The following is a 9,194-nucleotide window of genomic DNA, read 5'->3' as shown; positions in this document are numbered from 1 at the left end:
TCACAACAATGATGAAATTTCACTATAATCAACCTGATTACAAACTGTAAAGTGCTAACCCAACTTACAAGGGGATTCCCACAGAATCATGAAACACAACATAGATGAACAAAGGAACTCTAAGACATCTATGGCTTTTTCTTTTAATTTTGCACTCTCTGCCTTTTTCTGCTCTATGGCTTTTTCATACAAACCTCACTTGTTTGCCTTTTTCCATGAGACTCAAGACATGACAAAATTAAACAGAAAAATATAAAACAGAATACATTGAAGGAGAAGAGAAAACTGTTAGCTCAGGTAGCTCTGAAAATTCTATGCCTTGCACTTTTAAACTTTCTCCTTGCTTCAAACAGTGGCTGTCCACTCTTATTATAGAAGAGGGGAGCCTCCACTTATTGAAGCCAAAACCGAACCAACTTCTTCCTCCTTCAACAGACAGAACCGGTTCGGCCACATAGAGAGGAGAGAGATAACAATGTAAAACCCAACATGCAATTACCTCAGGTCCTTTCTTGATCATCACCCTTCATCAATTCGAGCTCTCCATCCTTGGCTTGCTCTCCAAGATGGATTTCTGGCCCTTGATGCTTCATGATGATAATGACTTCATCTGCTTCAAAAAAGATAAATAAAAAGATAAATAAAAAAAGATAAATAAAAAATTTGACATCTAATATTCACATGCATTTGTATTTTATAATTGTTTATAACGTTAATATGACTGGAATTTTGCAAAATTTTAGTGAGATTTATAATATTGAATTAAAATTTTTTCTTTATTCTTTGCTTCTCTTATTTATAGAGAAAAAATGTACTCCAATATAAATTCTTTTTTTTTTAAATAGGCACCAGTATTAGAGAGATAATTTTTTAAAATTATTTTTTTTAATATTTTTGTTAAAGAATGTTAGGGGTCATCAATTTTAGTATTTTGTAACTATTAATTAGCCATCAATAATATTTTTAATGGTGTGAGATTATGTCGAATGATGAGAGATCACTCACTTTTGATTTGATGGTTAAACGTTGCCAGAAAACACAAAAGTTGCCCGGCCCTACTTATAGATTTTTGTTTATAAATAGCAAGGAAGGAGGATACCAAGCCAACCTTCAAAAACCAATTAACAATTAATTCCCCATTCTTTCTTCTAACACGCTCTCGCGCACGTGATGGCGGAATCTACTCCAGCATTCTTCAAAGTCCATGAAGTTTACAAAGTTGCGCCGCCACAAGGAACCACCACCACCACAACCACCACCCTTCCCTTAACCTTCTTCGACCTGCTATGGCTAAGGCTTCCCTCCACAGAGCGTCTTTACTTCTACGAATTCCCAAACCCAACATCTTCATTCTTTGACTCTCTTCTTCCCAATCTCAAACACTCCCTTCAACTCACTCTTCAACACTTCTTCCCCCTCGCCGGTAACATCACTTGGCCGCAACATTCTCTGATTCCTGCCATCACCTACGTCCCCGGTCAAGATTCCGTTCCTCTCATCGTATCCGAATCCAACGAAGATTTCAACCACCTTTGTTCCAATCTTTGCCAAGTTTCCAAGTTCCAACAATTAGTACCTCGCTTGAGTATCTCAGATCACAGAGCTTCTTTGCTTGCATTGCAAGTAACCTTGTTCCCGAACTCCGGCTTTTGCATCGGAATAACTACTCACCATGCCGCTTTCGATGGAAACTGCTCAACCATGTTCATGAAAGCATGGGCCTATACGTGCTCCCAGATCTCACATACGCCATCGATGTCACTTCCCGAGAATCTAACACCGTTCTTTGACAGATCGGCCGTAAAGGACCCAAAGCGAATCGCCGAGTTGTTCGCGAAGACATGGTTGAACTTCGGTGGAGAAAACAATAGGAGTCTTAAGATCTTGGAAGCAGCCACGGAAGCAAGAACCGATGTAGTTAAAGGGGTGTTTGAATTGAAGACTTCACAAATTCAAAAGCTCAAGAAACATGCAAAAAGCAGTAACTTGGAAACCAAGGTTTCAACTTTTGCGGTCACTAGTGCTTATTTGTTGCATTGCCTGGTGAAAGCAGAGCAACAAGAGTCCAAGAAAGTTGCATTTTTATTCAACGTGGATTGTAGATCCCGTTTGGAACCTCCATTGGGGCCAACATATTTTGGAAACTGCGTGGCGATTCCGTTGATATCGGTAGAGAAAGAGAGGATAGAAGGGAGTGATGGGTTCATAAATGCTCTGAAGATGATAACAGAGGTGTTGTATGATTTGGAGAATAATGATAATGGGGTGTTAAATGGGGCAGAAAATTACATGTTAATGGTTCAATCTGTTGTTGGAGAAGGGAGTAGATTGTACTCACCTTCGGGTTCGCCATGGTTTGGGGTTTATGGGGTTGATTTTGGATTTGGAAAGCCTATAAGAGTTGATGTTGCTTCTGTTAATAAGACAGCTTCGTTTTCTCTTTCTGAAGGTAGGAATGTCGATGGTGGAATTGAGATTGGTTTGGCTCTCACCCAAAATCACATGGAGACTTTTGCTGCTCTTTTTCACCAACAAATTGAAACCTTTTAATGCTATCTTTTTGTTTGAGAAAACTATAGTATTTGTATCTTTTATTCAAACAGAAATAAGCTAGGTACTGCAATCATATCAGCACTTATGAAATGTAAGCAATGTATATTTTTGTATTTTTTTTTTTAAGATGGGATGACTGAAGAGCTATGTATGATGAGATTGGATGGTTTTGTACTTTTGTATGTTCTATATCAATATAGTTATTTTTCTTCCAATATCAACTCCTATTATGCCACTCTTCATACTATATCCAACGAAAAACTATATTATATCCACCAGGAAGCCATGTTAAAGAACATTAAACACCATTGGTTTTATTGAGTTTCAGAGTTTTGCGTACCATGTCGAGTCACATGTAATATGGTTAATTTGATTTGAATGAATTATTGTGGCCAAAATAATTATCAAATTAGTGTACGCAGATTTTTATTTGGTCAACAATTCAACATTCTTGACAACAATAGTTTTTTTTGGCATAAACGACAACAACCATCTGCCGTTTACTATTCTTTTTAGAAAAAGTATAAGTAACTAACATTTTTGAACAATGTGAATTAATAGGGTTAAAAGAGTAAATTAATCTTAAATTTAATTAGTAGCATTAAATTAGGATGTAGTGTATTTTTATTTGATTGGTGGTTGTTCATGTTGTTCAAGATGGTCATTGTTTACCTAACACTCCCCTTCTTTTTAATAGGGGCGTAAGTTATCGAACCGGACCGAAATTTAGCGTAAAATTAAACAAAAATTTACAATAATCAATTTAAAAACCGAAAAAATGGTTTTTTCTAATAAAACCGATCAATTTGGTTTGGTTTTCGGTTGGTTCAATAGAAAAAAAACCGAACCGAACCAAACCGAATCGAAGATTAACATGCAATGTCAAATGCTTTTATTGTTTTATCCTTTAACCTAACAACAAAACCCCCTAATCTTAAGTGAATGCTCACTCGCACACGCAGCGCCTCCCTCCCTCGTCTTTCTTCTGAATCTCAAATTGTAGCGCCTTCCTCCCTCCCTCCATAGCGCCTCCCTCCCCCGGCCCCCTCCATCTGTAGAGTCGTAGACTGTACCACCACCTTCCCTCAATCCCTCCTCCTCTATCTGCGGCGCTTTTCTCCTTCCGCTCCATCCTTCTCTATTCTCACGCAATCCACGGAGGTGGCGCATTCGTAAACCGAGCAGCCCTCTCCATCGCCAAGAAGCCCGCACTGTCACCAAGCTCCTTTCCGTTGCTAAGAAGCCCGCACCGTCACCAAGAACCCCATGCCATCTCCAAACAGCCGCATCTTTTCGAGCCATCACAACTGGTGGTCACCGAGCAGCCCTCTCCTCGTTAGCGCCGAACAATAGCAGAAGTTTGAGCCCTCTCTTGCAACTCAACTTCTTCTTCAGAGGTCAGAATTTTCAATTTATTAATTATTTTAATCCTCATTTGACTGTGATTAATGTTCTGTTAATTAAGATTTAAAACAAAAAAAACCGACCGAACCAAACTATTTTTGGTTTGGTTCGATTTGGCTCGGTCCGATTGTTGCAAAAATAGTAAACCGATTGGTTGATGCTATTAGGGAACTGAACAGATCGGTTCGGTTGATTTTTGGTCTAAAACCAAACCAAACCAGACCGATAACACCCCTACTTTTTAATTATTTTTGGGTCAACGACATTCACTTATTTATCTATGGGCTTTAGTTTTTGGATTTTTTACCCAGATTCTTAGATTTTTTTGTATTCAGTTTAAACAGGAGCTGAAGCCCAAGATAATACAACAACAACAACAACAACAACAAAGCCTTGTCCCACTAGATGGGGTCGGCTACATGAATCGAACGACGCCATTGAGCTCTATCATGTGTCATGTCTATAGAGAGATGTTTACATGTAGATCTCGTTTGACCACCTCATGGATGGTCTTCTTAGGTCTTCTTCTGTCTTTCACCACTTGTCCATCTTTCATCTCATCCACCCTCCTGACTGGATGTTCTGACGGTCTTCTTCTCACATGTCCGAACCACTTGAGATGCGGTTCTACCATCTTTTCCTCAATAGATGCTACTCCAACTCTCTCTCTTATATCTTCATTCCTTATTCTATCCAATTGTGTATGACCACTCATCCATCTCAACATCTTCATCTCTGCCACACTTAGCTTATGTTCGTGTTTCCCTTTGGTTGCCCAACACTTTGTACCATAAAGCATAGCCGATCTGATAGCAGTGCGATAGAATTTACCTTTAAGTTTTAAAGGCACTTTTTTGTCACATATAAAATCAGACGCACTCAGCCATGTTGACCAACCTGCTTGGATCCTATGATTTACATCCTGTTCAATCCCTCCATTATCCTGTATGATGCACCCAAGATACTTAAAACTCTTAACTTTTCGTAGGATGTTATCTCCAATCTTCACCTTTATATGAGGATTTTTCCTTCGCACGCCGAACTTACATTCCATATATTCCATCTTGTTACGGCTTATGCGCAGACCGTACACTTCTAAAGCTTCTCTCCATAACTCCAACTTCTTATTTAGATCTTCCTTTGACTTTCACATAAGGACGATATCATCGGCAAAAAGCATGCACCATGGTACAGGCTCTTGGATATGCTCTGTGAGTATTTCCAAGACTAATGTGAAAATGTATAGACTTAAGGATGATCCCTGGTGTAATCCTATACCAATAGAAATTCCTCTGTCACACCACCTTAAGTCTTCACACTAGTTGTAGCCCCATCATACATGTCTTTAGTTGCATGAATATATGCGATCCTTACACTCTTCTTTTCTAAAACCTTCCATAAGACCTCCCTTGGCACCCTATCATACACTTTTTTCAAATCAATGAACACTATATGTAGATCCTTTTTATTACTACGATACCTCTCCATCATCCTTCTTAACATGTATATCGCTTCAGTGGTGGATCTGTCTGGCATAAAACTAAATTGGTTCTCTGTTGCTTGTGTCTCTTGTCTCAGTCTCCGTTCTATCACCCTTTCTCATAACTTCATGGTATGGCTCATGAGCTTGATCCCTCTATAGTTTTCAGAACTTTGTATATCCCCTTTATTCTTGTAGATAGGTACCAATGTACTCTTTTTGCACTCATCCAGCATCTTCTTAGATCTTAAAATCTTATTAAAAAGCTTGGTTAACCAACTGACGCCTTTCTCTCCAAGACCCTTCCAAACTTCAATCAGGATATTATCGGGTCCTACTATCCTGCTATTTTTCATCAACTTTAGAGCCTCTTTTACTTTGAAGTCTCGAATCCTTCGATAGTAGTCGAAGTTTTGATCTTCTTCCCTCGTGCATAACCGACCAATGTAACAGCTCAGACCACCCGCTAGCACGATATTGTCCGCTTTGGCACACAAGGCCTCACGGTTTTGCCTTTGACGATAGGGATGATGGCTAAAGCCCCCCACACTCACTCGTAAAAACGCGTCATGCTAGGGAGAGGTATCCACACCCTTATAAGGCATGCTTCGTTCCCCTCTCCAACCGATGTGGGCCTTACAATCCACCCCCCTAAGGGATCCCAACGCCCTCGCTGGCACATCGATCCGGGTTCTGGCTCTGATACCATCTGTAACAACCCAGACCACCCGCTAGCACGATATTGTCCGCTTTGGCACACAAGGCCTCACGGTTTTGTCTTTGACGATAGGGATGATGGCCAAAGCCCCCCACACTCACTCGTCAAAACGCGTCATGCTAGGGAGAGGTATCCACACCCTTATAAGGCATGCTTCGTTCCCCTCTCCAACCGATGTGGGCCTTACAACCAAGGCTCGGAAGAGTCTTCTGTCCTTCATTAAATAACTCGTAGAAGTAGATCTTCCACCTTTCATTGATATTCTCCTATTGAGCCAACATCTCCTCGTCTTTATCCTTTATGTACTTAACCTGATCCAAGTCTCTCGTCCTTCTTTCACGACTCTTTGTGATTCTATATATGCTTTTTTCTCCTTATTTCGTGCTTAAGGACTGGTAGAGACCCTCATATGCTCTTATTCTTACTTCGGTTGTAGCCACTTTTGTTTCTTTCTTAGCCGCCTTATATTTTTTCCAATTATCTGCATTGTGACACAAAGACCACTCTTTAAAGCACACCCTTTTTGCCTTTATCTTTTCTTGTACCCTCGCATTCCACCACCAGGACTGCTTGTCTCTTGGTCCTATCCCTCTGGAATCACCAAAACTTTCTTTTGCTGTTCTTCTAATAACTTCTGTCATCTCTCTCCATATCTCCTCCGCACTTTCGTTCCCATCCCACTTTGCCTCTTCTTCTACCCATCTTAGGAAGCTTCTTTGTTCTTCACCTTTCATCCGCCACCACCTCATCCTTGGGTTCTTTGTACGATGTCTTTTCCTCAATTTTTTCTCAACTCAAAAATCCATGACAAGCATCCTATATTGTGTTGTTAAACTCTATCCCAGAATAATTTTACAATTAATGTAAAATTTTCGGTCGACTCTCCTCAACAAGAAGTCGATTTGAGAGATTGTCATGCCACTCTTACAGGTTATAAGATGTTCGTCTCTCTTTTTAAAACATGTATTTGCAATGAGGAGATCAAAAGTTGAGGAAAAGTCCAAAATAGTTTTACCCTCGATATTGACCACCCCAAAACCAGGATAATGTTAAATTTAAACTGAAACCCAAGTAAAGCCCCATCTCACAAATGTATAATAAATTCAAAAGCAAGTACAAACATATATATTCAAAAGTAAAGTGATAATTAGATCCTTGAATATTTTGTATTCGGACTATTTAGCCTGTAAAGGAAAAAAAAGTAACAATTACATTTCTCAGAATAACAAACGTCGGACTTATTACATCCTTCTGTCAGCCCATGAAACAAAACAGAACAGAGTTGCTTAGTTGTCCCATTACGTGAAATGATATGTCCGTCTCTGCCACTTTTGTAATTGGACAACGTCGTTTTCGAATACTCCTTCCCTCATTTTTGCAATTGCAGCACACTTTCAAGGTGATTAATTGGAGATTCTGCACAATTAGGGTTTGGGAGAGATTAAAATCAAATCACATTAAAGATCTAATTTTTTCTTATCATTTGGGGTAATTTCACTTTGGTATTTAATAGACACTTCATTCACTTTAACAGTACACGTCAAAAACGATGTTAGGTTTTATGTTAGGAAGAAAGTAGGAACTGAAAGAAGAACCAATTCATCGTCTGCCTGAGAAATGTAATTGTTACTTTTTTACTTTAGAGACTAAATAGTCCGAATACAAAATTGTTAAAGATCTAATTACCACTTTATTCTAAATTTAACACAATAATAATTCAGAACAAAAAAAAAAAAAAAAAAGCATACGCACTCAATGATATCACATGTGAACTTCATCTGTCATTTACGGTACTACTGGTCCAAAGCTGTAGTTGTGAGGCAGAAAATAACAAAAAGAAATCCCTCAAGGTTTGTAAGAAGTCCAGTTTCTATTGCAGTATTGTATGTTGAATTTGAATTTTCTAAATAATTAATAAAGATGTTATTGTATTACATGTGTAATCGTATACTACGTACCATACACGGAGAAGCACGTTTTTCCAACATTCTCCTTCTCTAAGGCGAAAAATCCTTCAAGAGAGAATTTAGAGAAGTGTGAAACTCATCAAGATAAATTTTCTTAATTATAACTTGCAAATCGTCATTGTACAATAGGGTTAGTGAATTGTACTCATAATTAAGCAAGATTAGCTAACATGTTGCTTAGTGCTTATGCAATATACTATATATTCTTCGGTATTTGCGCATGGGAAATTACATGTATTAGAAGATGAACTTTATATACGATTTTAAATAGTAAACTCATTTATACTCACGTAATCAAATATACCCTAAAATCAGATTTTATATATAGTTCATTAACCATTATCTTAGATTCCTCTAAATTTTGTCTCTGGGCAGAACACAACATTGAAAAGTTCCTGCTGACTAAATCTACTTACCAGTCAATTCGAATTTCGAAGGTGCTATTGCAGCCACTAAAATCTATTATTATATGAATATTATGAAAACCTCTTAAGATTTAATTTCCGTGGAGTTTTCATAATTATTTTCTAGTAAATGCATTTCGTATGGTTTGGTCCCAACTGCAACAAGAAAATTCTGAACACTTCATTTTCACATGCCATTGTACATCATATTAAATCAAATCAAATATAGTTCTCAACTCAACAATGTGTGTACTCATGATCAGAAAAATGGAATACAGTATTTTGATATTCAGTCAATCAAGCTATGCCAATTAAAGCAACTTACTCAATTCTATTTCATTTATGCCTATTTACAAGCTTCTAACAACTACTTTTTTTCTCTAATATTATTCCTCACTGTTCAAACAAGTGGGCAAACACTACACTTTTCTTTTTTTAAAGAAAGCTAGAATATATAATTGCTCATGCGATCATCTTCCATTTCTGCTACCCTTGAGCAAAATCCGGGGATACTAGAATCACAGTTGGCACCAACTCATTACCAAAGGTGAAAGGAACTTTTATCAGTCACATCAGAAACAAGAATTGCTAAAAACCCGGTCAACATTGCTGCTTGTTGTAACAATGAGAAACATAATAGCATCTCTACCGGAGAATACACATACACC

At 38.2% G+C, this 9,194-nt stretch overlaps 1 pseudogene across 1 annotated transcript; it reads left to right on the top strand.

The window, feature by feature from the left end:
* Positions 1 to 1,110: 1,110 nt before the first annotated feature.
* On the top strand, positions 1,111 to 2,768 carry LOC107621675 (phenolic glucoside malonyltransferase 1 pseudogene; annotated as a pseudogene). The gene has a single exon (XR_015880994.1). The product of XR_015880994.1 is annotated as a phenolic glucoside malonyltransferase 1 pseudogene (transcript).
* The last annotated feature ends 6,426 nt before the right edge of the window (positions 2,769 to 9,194 follow it).

Source organism: Arachis ipaensis, chromosome B10 (genome assembly GCF_059453495.1).
Source record: "Arachis ipaensis isolate K30076 ecotype BB chromosome B10, ASM5945349v1, whole genome shotgun sequence".
Lineage (NCBI taxonomy): Eukaryota > Viridiplantae > Streptophyta > Magnoliopsida > Fabales > Fabaceae > Arachis > Arachis ipaensis.
Note: the sequence above shows the minus strand (reverse complement) of the source record. Positions and strands in the feature narration are given on the sequence as shown.